The sequence below is a fragment of the Phoenix dactylifera genome, chromosome 15, assembly GCF_051530095.1.
Source record: "Phoenix dactylifera cultivar Ajwa chromosome 15, Ajwa_hap1_PhDact_Kaust_v1.1, whole genome shotgun sequence".
Taxonomy (NCBI): domain Eukaryota; kingdom Viridiplantae; phylum Streptophyta; class Magnoliopsida; order Arecales; family Arecaceae; genus Phoenix; species Phoenix dactylifera.
Genome location: NC_143204.1, coordinates 14,773,304 through 14,788,234, shown reverse-complemented (window position 1 = coordinate 14,788,234; position 14,931 = coordinate 14,773,304). Strand labels below are relative to the sequence as shown.

The 14,931-nt window shown below is 37.3% G+C and overlaps 1 pseudogene; it reads right to left on the bottom strand.

Moving 5' to 3' along the window:
- Positions 1 to 1,221: 1,221 nt before the first annotated feature.
- Positions 1,222 to 1,340, bottom strand: LOC113461140 (5S ribosomal RNA; annotated as a pseudogene).
- Positions 1,341 to 14,931: the final 13,591 nt, after the last annotated feature.

Below are 14,931 nucleotides of genomic sequence, written 5' to 3'. Positions count from 1 at the left end.
TGTCTTCTAATTTGATTGTGCCACTGTGAGGACTCGTGTGGGCATGTGTTTAGTCCCACATCAGTTATTCGCTTGGTAGATTTTGGATACTTATACAGGATTAAGAAACTCAAATAATACCTTCCAGCTAGCCATTTTGAGTAAGGTCCTAGGTTGTTACAAATGGTATCAGAGCCAGAACCGCTTTGATACCATTTGCAACAACCCAAGGCATCATTCAAAATGGCTAGCCGGAAGGTATTATTTGAATTTCTCCAAAATCTACTGCCACTTGGAAATGCCAATATTGTCTACGTCCTCCACTGCCCCAACTTCCAGCATGTGGGGAGATACACTGGATCTTTTTGTTCGTGCGGGAGAGGACATCTTGCTCAAAGCATGGTCTCCAAGTGGGACGATTCTGGTGTGCCAGTTCTTGTGGTCCATGCGGCTGTAAAAATTATGTCACTACGATAGCTGTTCTTGTTCTTTTGTGGTACCCACAGCAGTTGTTCAACAATTTTTCCTGACACAAGTGCTCGAGCAAAAGTTTAGACCTAGGGAAAAAGACGAGGCTGTATAAGAAATTTGTGACTTCTCATAATATCATAAGATTTATCGGATATGGATTTTATTCACCGCTTGATGAAACTTTTGTGATACACCGATTAGCCTAATGTTCCTGTATTTTCTACAAAATTTAATAGGGGATCTTAAATAGTTGGAAAAAGGCTAAGTAGCTAGTTATGATTTGCTATCAAGTGCGCTGGAAAATTAATGACCAAGGATAAAAGAAACAAAACCTCGTATCGTTTTACGTAAGTCTGTTATAGTCAAACTTATATATACATCCTATGCATACTATTGTATACGAGAAATTCATACTCAAATCGAAAGATTTCATCATCTTCTTCTCTTCCTTACTTTCTCTTATTGGTCACGATGTTGCTAGAGAGAGTGGGAGATCCCAACTTGTGCTTTTCTCATCCTTCAAATCAAAAAAAAGTTTATGGTCCTTTGATTCTCAAATGGTTATATGATGCAACTTTATATTTTTAAGAAAGAGGCATTAAGCCTGAAAATTGTGTGTGCATATATAACAACTCAGGGCCTCATCCAAATAGCTAGTCGAAAGGTATTATTTGGGTTCCTTGATTCTGTATAAGTACCCAAGATCTACCCAGCGGATAACCGATGTAGGACTAAACACACGCCCGCACGGATCCTTACATAAAAATAAAAAGGGTGCAACACGAGGCCTTCCCAGGGGGTTACCTGTCCTAGTATTACTCTCGTCCAAGTACGCTTAACTGCGGAGTTCTAATAGGATCCGATGCATTAGTGCTGGTATGATTGCACCATTAACCTATACCTCTCAATTTAGCCAGAGAGCCTGTGAGCGGCCCTAGTAGGAAGGCAAACCCTGGACCTACTCAGATGAGCCTCCAGGAGCGAAGCAGTTTCAAAAGGATGCTTCTGGCTCTTGTACTCGCATCATCCACCTCCAAACCTTCTTGCATGAACAAGTTACCTCACATTTTACTCACACAATATACCCAAGTTCAATGGCCATAGTTATGCGACACATCCCCTCGTTGCATGATGGTCCCCAAACCATCACCCATCTTATTGTTTGCTTCATGTGCCACAGTGGTCACCTCCAATTATCTGTCCTCTATATTTCTCAACGAATAAGAGGAAGAGATCATGGCCTGTGCCATATTGGGAGACACATCCCCTTGTCGCATGATGGTCCCGAAACCATCATCCATCTTATTGTTTGCTTCATGTGCCACAGTGGAAGAAATTAAGAGATCATGGCTTATGCCACATTGCTCCCACCAAACCTTCTCGCATGAGAACAATGGCTTGTGAACATACCTTGTGAATCAAAATCTCCTAGTCAAACTTTCACAAGGCAGAAAAAGTTGAAGCCCGTTGGTTTCTGCGTTGGTTTGAAGTGATGAGAGTCTAAAAAAGGGGAAGCCCCCCGCCCCACTAAGGGTACAATAAAGCAGCCTTTGCATGGAAAGCTGGCTACTTTGTTATTATAATTCCATGATATGGTGCATGATTTGCAGGGACTTGAAGGACACGGAGACCAAGAAGAAGATTAGAAGAATCTGTTGGAAAGCAGATGAGGAGAACAGCATAAGTTCAACACGAGAATTATATTAATTCCCTAGCGAGAGTACTGAGGCGGATTCCTAAGCTTGAGGTACAAAGGCTAGAGGACATCGTGCTAACCTAAAAGACTTCAGCTTTCTCGAGGGGGAATTCTCTGGCTTCCTTGCACTGTCTTCTCTTCCAAAAAGACATCACAACAAACATGAACATGAGAATGAAAGCAAGAAATGCGAGCATGTGCTCAAGATACCCATACACCTCTTTAATTAGGGAGTCCATATACCATTACTTAACTGCGCTATACCTTAATGTGAGTGCAGTATACCCAAAAGATTAGTAAGCCAAAGGGTTAAAGACAATAGCTTTGGATGTCGAGCTGTGCTAAAAGGGGAGGTCCTTTTGAGGCTGTATTTTAGCTGTTCTTTGGTTCATGCATGACGGTCTAATATGGCTGCCCAATCATTGCTAAAGGTGTTACATTCTCTCCTATATGCCACAGAGTATTGAGATGGCGGGGTAATGGAAGCAGGAAACATATTGTTTGGCAGAATTTTGAATAGGAAATTTAATTGGAAGTGGGAAAGAAATGTGTGAAACTGTTAAATACTTTTGTTGCTTGCTAGGGAATACTACTAACAGCCATATTTTTTATTGTGTTTGCTTTCATTCTATTTGCCTTAGGTTGGGATTGCTCACCATTTGGAGAGAGAGAAAAACTACACAACATTCATCTAATAGTGTAGGAGATAATCTAATTCAGTTTGCATAGTTGCATAATAGAGAATTAGAGGAATCTTCGAAGGTGCTATAAAGTCACTCTAATAGATAAATAGATGCCGTGACATGTTATAATTGTGAAAGCTAGACAAACTGAGCCTGTCCTGGACTAAAGTCGGCAGACCCAGCCAGCTTCAAACTCAAATTCAAAAAAAAAAAAAGCAAATTGGAACAAGGAATGGCGATTCCCTGTCCAAATGGTTCAAATGGTAGCCGTTGAGGCACAACTGGAGGAGGCACAACTGGGGGAGGCGCGACCGACACAATCTCCCCAAGGCCGGTGCTAACGGTTAGCAATTGTTAGGGTGGTTACAACTAGCGAACAGGAGGCCAGTGCCGCCATTCGACCAAACTTATCCTCCTCTCCCTCAACATCTATTTAAACCCTCTTCCCCTTCGATTGATCCCTCACCACCCACCTCCCCAGCTTCTTCCTTCTTCCTCCTCCTTCTCTGGTGGCTGGTGTGCTACCCCGACTGAGTGCCACCGTCCAAATCATCCCTTTTATGAGTACCCTGTTCCGAGAGCTATATCCTCTCTTCTATCCAAGATATGCCGGAAATTGCTATTGCCGGCCGAACTCCCCCGACTCCACTCATCACTGTTGAGTCCCCATCCCCCGCCGCTCCCTTGGGTCGAGATAGTTGCCATTGCAGCAGCTAGAGGCGTTAACCCTCCTCTCTTCCCATTCTCTGTTTTAGCCGAGCACGGCCATTCCTACTGGCTGCTCTCTGCTGTTGCCATTGGCACGAGCTGTAGGCTAAACCACCATAGTCGAGCACTAGTCCAAGAAAGAAAAAGAAGAAGAAGAAAAAGAAAAGAGGAGGAAGAAGAAGAGGAGAGAAAGAACCCATCCCTCTCTTCCTCTCCTTTGTTTTCTCTCTGTTTTCTCTCTAAATGACCTTTGGATCCTAGGGAAGGGTCCCACCCTCGTATCTGATGGACCTAGGTTGACTTCTATAAAGGGGCCTTGAATTGCCTCGGTGCCCGGGCAATCTGTCAGATTGACCATCCTAGCTTTATTTTCTAAAACCTATTGATGATGAACCTTGTTGAATGATCTTGGCTCTAATTGAGTTCGTTCCCTATGATTTATTGAGCAAATTGTTTAGACCCGATCCATCTGAAACCACTATATGCTCGATCAAGTCTTTTTTTTTTAAATTTTATTATAGTCATCAAATAGAAATTAATTTTACTATTAATATTTTAAATAGGTCTAGCAGAGTCGTCTAGCGAAGTCTGACAGTCTAAGACAAAAGATGTAAGCAGGTCTTACACTCATTATTTTTTAAATTATCATGTTTTTTCTGCATAAGATTTGCTTGTAAAAATATCATCTTTTTCTGAAAATTATAGATTAACATGTGTGTCATGAAAATCATGCTTTATTATGAAAAATAATTTTATGAATGTTTTAATGAAAATAGCTACGTTATAAAATATGAATCTGATCATGCAATTTAGTATTTTTTATCTATTTATATATATATTTTAAGAAAAAGATATAAGTATTTGAAAAACTCTCAGATAGTTATATATATGATTCCTAGAATTGGAAGGATTGACACCCAGATTTAGCATCCATACAAATACAAGCTCTGATAGCGACTATAAAGTTAGCATATGAAATATAAATCTATGTCGATTACGAACACAGACTTTGCAATAGGTATAAAGTGACCGTAGCACAAATATCTGTGAGCAAATATTTTGAACTATGATGTATTAAATAATTGAAGAATGATATATAAATTTATTTGTACTCATGTTAATAAAATTTTGAAGATTTATGCATGTATGATTGGCTTTATGACTAGTTTTGATATATTGTACTATAAAATGCTTTATTTTTGCAATAACTATTATTTTCTATAAATGATGCACTAGCATGAAAAAATTTATACTTGATCCGGTAAGATAGTGTTCATTTAATTTATAGAGATATGTCGCTCACATATCTCTATTTTTATTTTTTTTTCTCTAGATGAATATGATCAGTAGGGACGAAGAATGATCCAGGCTTGGGGATCACGCTAGCAAGCATGGCGACTTGTAGCTGAATTTTAGTTTCTTAGTTGATTATGAGTTTGTAGTTTAGTAATTTCTAAATATTGAAGATTATGAAGTTTGGTATTGATGTTTGAATTTAGATGCTCTGAACTATATTTACTTTGTTATTCAATGGGTGATGCAAATTGGATTTTTATTTATTATGTTTTGTTGGACATAGATTTGGAAGCTAGATGTAATGGTTGGCTTGGTGTTTATCGTAGGTTGTATCTCTCGGTAGCATGGCCGTGTTATGTCCCAGATTTGGGACGTGACAATAATAGCATGAGTAGAACATCAAATTTGACCGATAGGTATGTGTAACGAGAGGCTCCGCCTTGTTGTTATTGTTATCTGGCGGGCAAGAATTGGAAGTTTCTTTACCTTTTTCCAATTCGACTTTGATATGCTAGAGGAAGAATGCCATGAGAGAGCCCTATCTCGGAAATGCAAGTACATATCTCACTTACTCGGAACTAATAAACTCGCAATCAGAAGTGAGACAATGAAAACTTATTCCTAACCAAAAATGGGGAGTCAGAGGATCGGTCAAAATGGCTAGTGATTCTGACCAATACATCGAAATTGCCTCCGACGTTATCCGACGAGACAAAAAAGGCCAAAATTTGCTAGCACTGTATCGGATACCTCTCTTTAGTTTAGGTTATTTCTTTCAGAAAGTGGAAAAAAAAATAGTTTTAGGTAGGAGTCTCTAACCTCATGACTATAGGCAATTTTAGGGTTTAATTTTTATGACATGCCTTGAATTTTTTAAGTTTGTGCACCTTGGCCTTCCTGACTAGTTTTTTTTTCTGTCTTGTCCTTTTCCTCCAATAGCTTTAGAGCGTGCCAGATTAGCTGGCCATAGCATGTCGTCCATGTTTTAGCACAAATGGTCATTTAGACACCTCCTTTCGGTTTTTAAGGTCATTGCTAACTTACTTTACATTTAAATTGAATACCATTCTCTTAAGCAATGTAAAGGTCAAAAAGCTGAAGATAACGATTGCAACATCAACATCAGTTTTGCATAATAGTTTAATAATTTCAATTCATCATGATCATTTTAAGAGGCTGATCATTTTTCTATCATGCTTCTATCTTTCTTTTTTCTTTTGGTAGGATCATGTCCCTTTTATTGATATCTTTTATTTAAATGGCCAAATCTTCTATAGTTGAACTCTTTCTGGCAACAAGAAGAGAGATTGGAGGATTATCGGAATTTAAAAGAAATTTAATTTAAAAGGTTAGGTAACACCATCTTGTTCCCTCAAAATAATAAAAAAATAAAAAGAAAGGTGCTCTGGTGACTCCGTGCATCCCATGCCTAATAATACTATTATCCATTATCAGAGTTCCAATATTTATAGTAGGAAGAGGCCCACATGATTGTGTGATCACAATCATCCATGCTTCCAAACACATTTAGAACAACTCCTAACTTTAGTAATAAAACTTTATGTGATCCCTTCCATGCAAAGGCTTGGAGTCTTCTTGCCTATAGTGAAAATTATTGTGATCAGTGATTTCTTTCATGTGCATTATTGTTACACCTCATGACTTTACTTAAAAAGACTAGCTGAGAGGTGTTATTTAAAATTTTTGGTCATGTATAAGTATTCAAGATCTACCTAGTGTATAGCCAATGTGAGACAAAATATATGTCCACATAGGTCTTCATATACTCTCCCTATTTTAATTAACCTCGGTCTTTGCCAAGTTTAAGGTTCAAATCCATTCAAATCTAAACACAAGCACCATGATAGATCTGTGGTCAGTCTTAATAGGCTCGTGCTGCAGTGTACCATAATCCACATAGGCCATGCGTCGGATTTGTTCTAATATTATTTATAATAACCTAAGACCTTACCTTAAAAGATTAACCGATATTATTACTTTAGATTTTTTGATGTATCCAATATTTACCTAATGCATAGCCAATGAAGGGCTGTCTCTATCCTGTTTCGTGTGTCAGTTTTCTAATCTTTCTTTAACATATTATTTAGGTCAAATATCAAAAAACATGTTTCCTTTTGACAAGCGTAACGTAAACAAGTAGTTGTTAAAAGAAATTTTAATTATGTTTCTTTTTAATTTGGATCTTGGTACATGGCTCACTATATTTCAATTCACCAACACCTGGTAGCTGCAGGTTTTTGTTTACTTTATCTCTCAGTCATCATGATCCAGTTGAGGATCCGCCCAAAACAAAAGGGAAAAAGGAAAATGAAGAAAAAACAAGAAGTAGAAAGTTAGGTGGGGAGCTATGATACAAATATACTCATCTATGAAACTCTAACCATTGTATTATATTCTTCCTATTCTGAGTACATATGTTTAGATGATTTCTTGAAGATTGGCTGAATTTATGATAATTGTTTGATTTATGAGATCTTCATAAATATTTTTGTTAAAGTTGCTTTGGACAATTGATATTAGATAAATTGGTTGGTTAGCTCTGATTAAAATTTTTATCAATGAAGGATGGTTTATAATGATGTTTAGACAAAACTTGTTGTTTTACTGTAACATATTCCAAGTTTTGCTTGATAGGGAACTTAAACTCGAGGTTCTCTTCTCAGGGTTCATTTGCAGAATTCCTTTTATCTGTTACAGTTTACTTTTTTGGGGAATTGGTCTTTTCGCACTATGTGAGCTTTGGATCTAAGAATTAAGAACAGTGCTTGACTAGCTAATAGGTAGTGTGAACTTGGTGCTGAGAGGATGAAAAAAGGCAAGATGGATTTTGGAGCATAAGATTTTAGAAGGTAAGCTCAGAATTTTTCGATTCGGATGCAAAAGAATGAAGACAAGACCTATTTTTCTCAAATCGAGATGATGAGATAACCCAAAATATTTAAATCGACCCTCAGACATGCAACAGATCGTAGATTTATATTCTATGTTCTTTGAGTTAAAAGTTTTTCAATATTGTTTTTGTGGTTGAATTTAACGAATTTAACCTAAGGGCAGCAAAACCTGGGTAATAAAATGTGAGGCTTGTTATGGCTAGATACTTCCATTCGGTCATTGCATGTATATGGAATAGGAAAAATCTTGTTGGAAAAATAAACTTAATTCAATGAATGCCTTTTGGGAAGTTCATGAATATGCGAAGGATCACCTTAAGAGTGGTGATTCATGTATTTGGATTTTCTACATGTATTTAAATAGTTCATGTAATTGAATTTTCTATGTGCATTTAAGTAGTTCATGTATTTGGATTTTCTATATGCATTTAAGTAGTTCATGTATTTGGGTTTATACATGTACCTAGGAGTCCTATAAATACTATGTAAGTTTGTGGTTTTGGTAAGAGGCAAGAACCAAAGTGAATAGAAAAAATTTGAAGTATTTCGCCTCTTCATCCTTTCTTTTCTAGAGAAATCTCTCTTCCTATATTCCAACAAATCTCAGATGTGTCATCAATTTGCTTCAATATATGGTAAATATAGTACCCCAGTTGTCACAGATTATAACAGCAATCTTCCATCTAACTCTTTAATTTTTTGAAAGCCTTTAAACTAAATAATCTAAGACATTACTCGTTGCAGATACTTTGTTACTTGGTCATTGCATGTACATCGAGCAAGGAAAATATCAGATGTGTCATAAATTTGCTTTAATTTAGTATATATTCGGTACCTGATTATCGGAGATCAATATACTCAATGTGTATTTATAATGAAATGCAGATTCATCCTATACAAGCCATGGAGTTGAAAATTCTGTGCCTGCTGAAGGTGTAATAACCATAATAATTATGAACAGAAAACTGAAGGTACTTCTTTCAGTCCAAGCCACCGAAGCTACGCCTTGGCATATGACTTCTTGTTTACATAGTGTTAGGGTCGCCCTTCGTTTCTAAAACCGAGCCTTCTGATAATACTTGTAGTTTTGTTGCCGTTGTTCATAGGAATCAGCTGGGTTATCATTGGAAATATTATTTCCAGGTCAAATATATCCTTTGAACTCTTTTGGCATTGTCATTGTGTGCTTCTCCTAGATGATATTGGAAGAGTCTGTCCTGATTTGAGTCATTTCTTTTTGGGGGGATTCCATAAACATGCTTGTTTTCTGATACTGCACGAGAGTTGCATGGTATTTTAAAAGCTCCCGTCTCAATATAACTTCAACATACCAACAAGAAAGCAAGATTGCTTCTTTTTTCAGGAAAGAAGCTGCGGCATGAACACCACCAAGAGCACAATGGACTCCAAGCTCAAAGGCTGCCATGAAAGCTGGGCCAATTGAGCATGGAACTCCTCTCATGCCATATGTTCCACCGCCAACACCCCCTAGCCACCCCAAGCATGGAACTCAACATCTTTTTTTTTTTTTTTTTTTTTTGCTAGAGCGGGCGCATCATACTATACTAGTACGGATATACCCAATAAAATCTGAAATCTTTTTTCTCTTTTTCGAGATGGTGCTGGGTTGAAGAGGAGACAACATTTGCCTTGAACTTCCGCCATTTTTTGCTTCTATTTTCACTTGGTTTTGAAAGCAGTAAATCACCGATAAGAGAACATGGAGGCATCGATGATCTCAAAACAGTAAATCTTTGCTGCAACAAGCTCTCAAGGTCTTTTCAAATAATTCAAAAAAAAAAAGCAAAAGGGCTCATGTTACTTATTTGTTTCGTCCAGTTATTTTTTATTGAATTTTGAAAATAAAAACAGACAACAAAAGTAATACCAAATGGCCCTAAGATGCTCAAGTTGATATTGCTAGTTGTCTACAAAGCTAACACCTAAACCACTGATTACCCAATTGAGGTGGGTTTGAAAGGTGGAGGCCCATCCTAGTCTCTAGTCTTTCTTCTGCAACGCAGCCCAACATAGGCTAGCTCCTCTGTGTCCAAGGCTTGGGCACAGAATGTCTCCTATTTAAATAAGCACAATCTAAAATCCAATTAAATATAAATATAATTTAGGCCTAAGGCCCAGCCCATGATCAGTTCTAGCCAGAGGTTTAGGCCAACTTCTTTGTCCAACGGGTGGTCTTGACGATAAAGACATCAACCTAGCTCCGGCTCAGCCAATGTGGCAGCCTTCGTCACCGCATAGCAGTTTGTCCACTAATAGTAGGGTGAGATATCCTACAAGACTTTTCTCATCGTATTTATGATCGAACCTCCAGCCGAAAACCTAGGTTGTATGCTTGGCTTGGCAAGTTTAGAAAGCTTGCAACCTAGAGCATAGTGACAACATTCACGGGATTATTGAAAAAAAATCATAAATTATTCTTGATTATCCTCCTGGGTTAATGATTCTTAAATTATTCTCCTAAAGTTATGTGTAATTATGCTCAACTTATACATAGTTTTTATAATTTATCATAAATTATTTATGACCAAATTAATAAATCTTTATTGTTAGAAATTAATGAGGTGATATTTTTTGTTATTTTCTGTATTTCTTGTCTCTCCTATACTTGTCTTTGAATCAATAAGTATGCAAAATATTTCAAAAAATTATGCGTTTTAGCTTTACAATTCTATTTCTAAGTTTTTTGATTATCCGATTCCCTTCCGAAATTCAATGAATTTGTCAGAATTTTTTTAACAGCATTTGCTCAAAGAAAAGGTTGAAAATGTTTCAAATTGTGAACCTTTTATCTCCAGCCTTGGAGCGCTGAAATGGTGACTATGACCTAGACTTATTTCAGAATGCCATCTTCCGCCCCAGTCAGGTGGTGTGGTCTCCGCGTGCACTTGGCTAAGGAGTTTCTAACCTTTGTCTCTGCATTGGAGAACTCTCCCTTTGGTTCACAGCCCACTTTATTTCTTATCTTTTCTGAGTACCCTTGCATTCTTGTCTGATTTTGTGACGAGGGACTGCTGGAGTTAAGATATACTGTCTTGATACCGGATCCTATACTGATGCCAACCTGTCATTATGTCGATATGTCCGATATATAGGCTGGTTCGGTGTGCCAACGATATGCCCGGTTATAGGCTGGTTCGGTGTGCCAAGTATTTGTACGTCTCTTATACTCTATACTGGTACTGAACCAGTATGGTAGGTATGTTCTATACTTTATGATTTGGTATGGTATGGTATACCATGATTAAGCCAGTTTTTTACAGCAGCTAAGGTTATCATGGACAAAAGAAAGATAAAAAGTCTGGAATTCGTACCTTTTTTTTCTATTTTTTGGTTTTTGGTTTTGGCTTTAACATTACAGTCTAGAGCTGGCATTGTGAATCCCATATTCAGCTACTGAAGTTGGGACCGAAGGTTTGGACCTGACTATAAGAAGGATTGTACTCCAGGGCATTACCAATTAGGCCTAAACTATGTTACGTTTTATAAATATCTTAGTGTGGTGGCAATTATTACTTTTTATTGTGTTATCACGTGGTTTAGCCATATCAAGTGCCAATTATGTGCTAAAAATTCTATGCTAGAAAATAATTTTCAAAAAATCCTAAGATAGATATCAAAGTAATATAATTCATGAAATTACCGAAGATAACATTCCCATGGATATTAATTGCATCTGCATCATCAACATTTTTGTCCTTGATTTGTTGAGTTAACTAACCTTCTCTTTAGCATGCATAGGTAGCCTATCATTTTCTGGGCTGGACATGCATGCTACAACAGAAAATAAATCTAAAATAGATCTAGAATTCTCCACAGTGCACGTTTTGCACCATAGAGAACTGTACAACTTTGGATGGCCACCACGCTGTCCGATTCTAAAGATGGATAGCTATCAAACAGGTGTCATGCCTGATACACAAAGTCTACTTATTTGATAGCAATCAGCACAGTACTCTACAGTGCAAACCGTGCAGTGCAGAAGATCTGAACTCTAGAAAATTAATGCAACATTAATAGATAGGAAGAAAGTGAAGCAAGCCAATCACTTAATAATGGGTGCATATGTAGTTTTAATTATGCCATAGTGCGGATGTAAAGTCCAATAACTAGAGAGAGAGAGAGAGAGAGAGAGAGAGAGAGAGAGAGAGAGACTTGGACCCTAATCGATGACTATCGTAGACAACCTTTATTGCTTCATCACCATCATAATTTCTTTCCTAGCATGGTAAACTCTTTGCTTACTTCTACATCAAAATCCATTTTAAGAATTCACAAGCACGTAAAGATACCTCAATTTGAGGAAACCTTTTAGGTTACTCCATTTTTCTGTCAATGGAAGAGTGGGTTCCTTAGCTCATCATCCCTCTCCGGCCATGCGATTCCTTTCAAAAATAGTAAAATTTGCAACAAAGGTCTCTCATAAGGAGAAGCATAGACATAATCATTCTTGCAAGCTTCCAATTGCTTTCAATGAGGGCTGTGGACCATGACTACATGATGAGTGAGTACTAAGTATAAGTCCTTGATATGCTCCATAATGAATATGTTTTGGTTAAGTAGTGTAGCCAAAGAATCAAACCTTAATTGAGGGTAAAGAAATTGGTCTAGAAGCCAGGCTTTAACAAATTTTCAAAGCTTTTATATTAAGTTGCTTTTGCATGAAGAATTTCTTAAAAATTATCTGTTTCACAGTATTAGAAATAACAGTTAGCCATAACATTGAGTTTGTTGCCATAGCCAAACTCCGTCATCATGCAGTGTTTTCTGTTTGCTTTGTCATTTAGTAAAGAAAACAAGTCTAGAATGACCATTAAATTGAATAAGAGAAGGTATAAACATGCTTCTTAAACATATTTCTAAGGTGAAAAACAAGTATGCAAAAAATTAAACAAACTAATTAGGACATCCATCTATATACGCCTTTCTATGTGATATTTACAAATGTAGGTTTTCTTATCAACAACAAATATAATATAACATAATGTAATGTAATGTAGTGTAATGTAAATAGGTGTTTGTAATGTGAATAGGATTGAGATTGCCATGAAACCTTCATGCATTTTTTTCCCTTATAGCATGTAACTTTCACAAAAATATATCTGGAATTGTGATATGAATATGATCAATGAGTTGCAATCCTCTCCAATTTGCATTAGAACTGAAGTGGTCTAGTGCAAATAAATAGGTGTTAATATGAGTGAGCTTAGGACATGTATATCATGCTCCCATCCAATCACCAGCGGTTTCATAATAAACAAAAAAGCTGCAGTGAAGGTTATCACAGCACTCTGTTTTAAAAGATCTTGAGGGGTAATTTCAACCCAGGTATTTATAATACGGATGGGATTTCTTTCTTAATCCTATTCCTATTCAAATATGAACATGAGAGTATCCCGACCACTGACCGTATTTTGCATCACTTAATAAGTTATACACATCATTTCGGATCATAATTTTTAATTTGATGTGCTGTACTAGGAAACATGATCGATTGTAATGTGGAAAAGGTGGTGAACCTCGTGATTACCCTTCCACTGCTAGACTGGACTTCTTACTCCTTTTATTCTTGCTTTTGCTAGTTATTTTCCTCCAATTATTGAAGTCCTAAAGTTTCGAGGGTCCCTCCCATTTGGTGCGTTCAATCAACCAACCCCTGGGCTTTTACTTTTCCAAGGCATGGCATTCGTTTCTTAGTGGTTCTTGGTGTGGCCAAGTGGATCATGTTGTGGGTTTTGATGCATCCAACATACCAACAGAAGCCATGAAACTTTTTCTTACTCAAATAAATCCTCTCTTTCTCTTTCTCTTTGTGCGGGCGTATGTTTAGTCTCACATCAGCTCTTCGCTGGATAAATCTTGTGTACTTATACAGGATCAAAGAACCTAAATAATATTTTCCAGCTAGTTATTTTGGGTGAAGTCCTGGGTTGTTACAAATGGTATCAGAGTGGACCCGGCTCATAACCTATATGAACTAGAGGACACTATAACACGGATTTATTAGGACTGACTACGGGTCGATTGTGGTGGTTGTCATTAGATTTATATGGATTTGAACTCTTAGCTTGACGAGGATGTCAGAGCTTAAACGAGAGGAGTATGCGAGGCCCCGTGCAGGCTTATGTTTAGTCCCATATCAGTTATTGGCTGGGTAGATCTTAGGTACTTATATAGGATCAAAAAATTTAAATAATACTTTTCGACTAGCCATTTTGGATGAGATTCTGGGTTATTACATTCTCGCTCTCTAGTTCTTCAAGTTTCTTAACTTCAAAATTTTTACATGTTTTGTTCTGGATGAGGCCCACGGGGTAAATGAGTTTTGAAGATCTCAAGTGTAGTCAGTGAGAGCAACCTTGATAGCATCCTTCATGATGCTGCTCTATCTCATTAATTATTCAGCAAACATGCTTCAAATCTGATTTCATAGTTCATATTGATGTTGTCAGAAGGTTCTCCTTTCTTTTTTTTGTTAGATATGTCAAGTTGGGCTAATATATGTAAGAAGACACTGTGGACATTGCTTATTAAGTACTCACAGCATCCTTTATGAGTTATTAAATAAGCCATTACAACTACTCTATAAAATTATTTAGATTTGGAACGCAATTAGGATCCAATTGCAAAATACTTTCTTTTCCTTTTGCTTCCCTTGTTCTCCCCTTTTGCCATGCATTCAAAGTGTGGGCAGTATCAAGAAATCAGTTTACGCTGCTCGCAGACGTAACGTCTAATGTAGCACAATCATTTTGATCATATGAAGCAAATAAAAATATTATTTGATACATAATGGAATAATTTGAGTGTCACAGATGGATCATCCAAATATTTCCCTGAAAGCAGGGCAACCATCATGACAACCACGTCCAACAAGCTAGTCAATTAAACCAATCCAATTTTAAAAACAATAAGCCTGATACCTGAGGCCTTTGTGGGAACTTAGAACAAAGATCAATGGAGACACGGAGGAAGAACTCCACTGGCTTCAACAAAAGTATTACAAGAGCCCACCATGGGGTTTTAATGCCACATTTGGTATCTGTTTGTGAAAAGAGGGGGTGGTCGGAAAGTAGATGGCCTGTGACCATCTGTAAAAGGGTAGGTGCGGGACCCCAAAGGCAAAAGGTCGAATGTTTGGAAAGGAGAGCAAAAGCTCCTTGAAAGC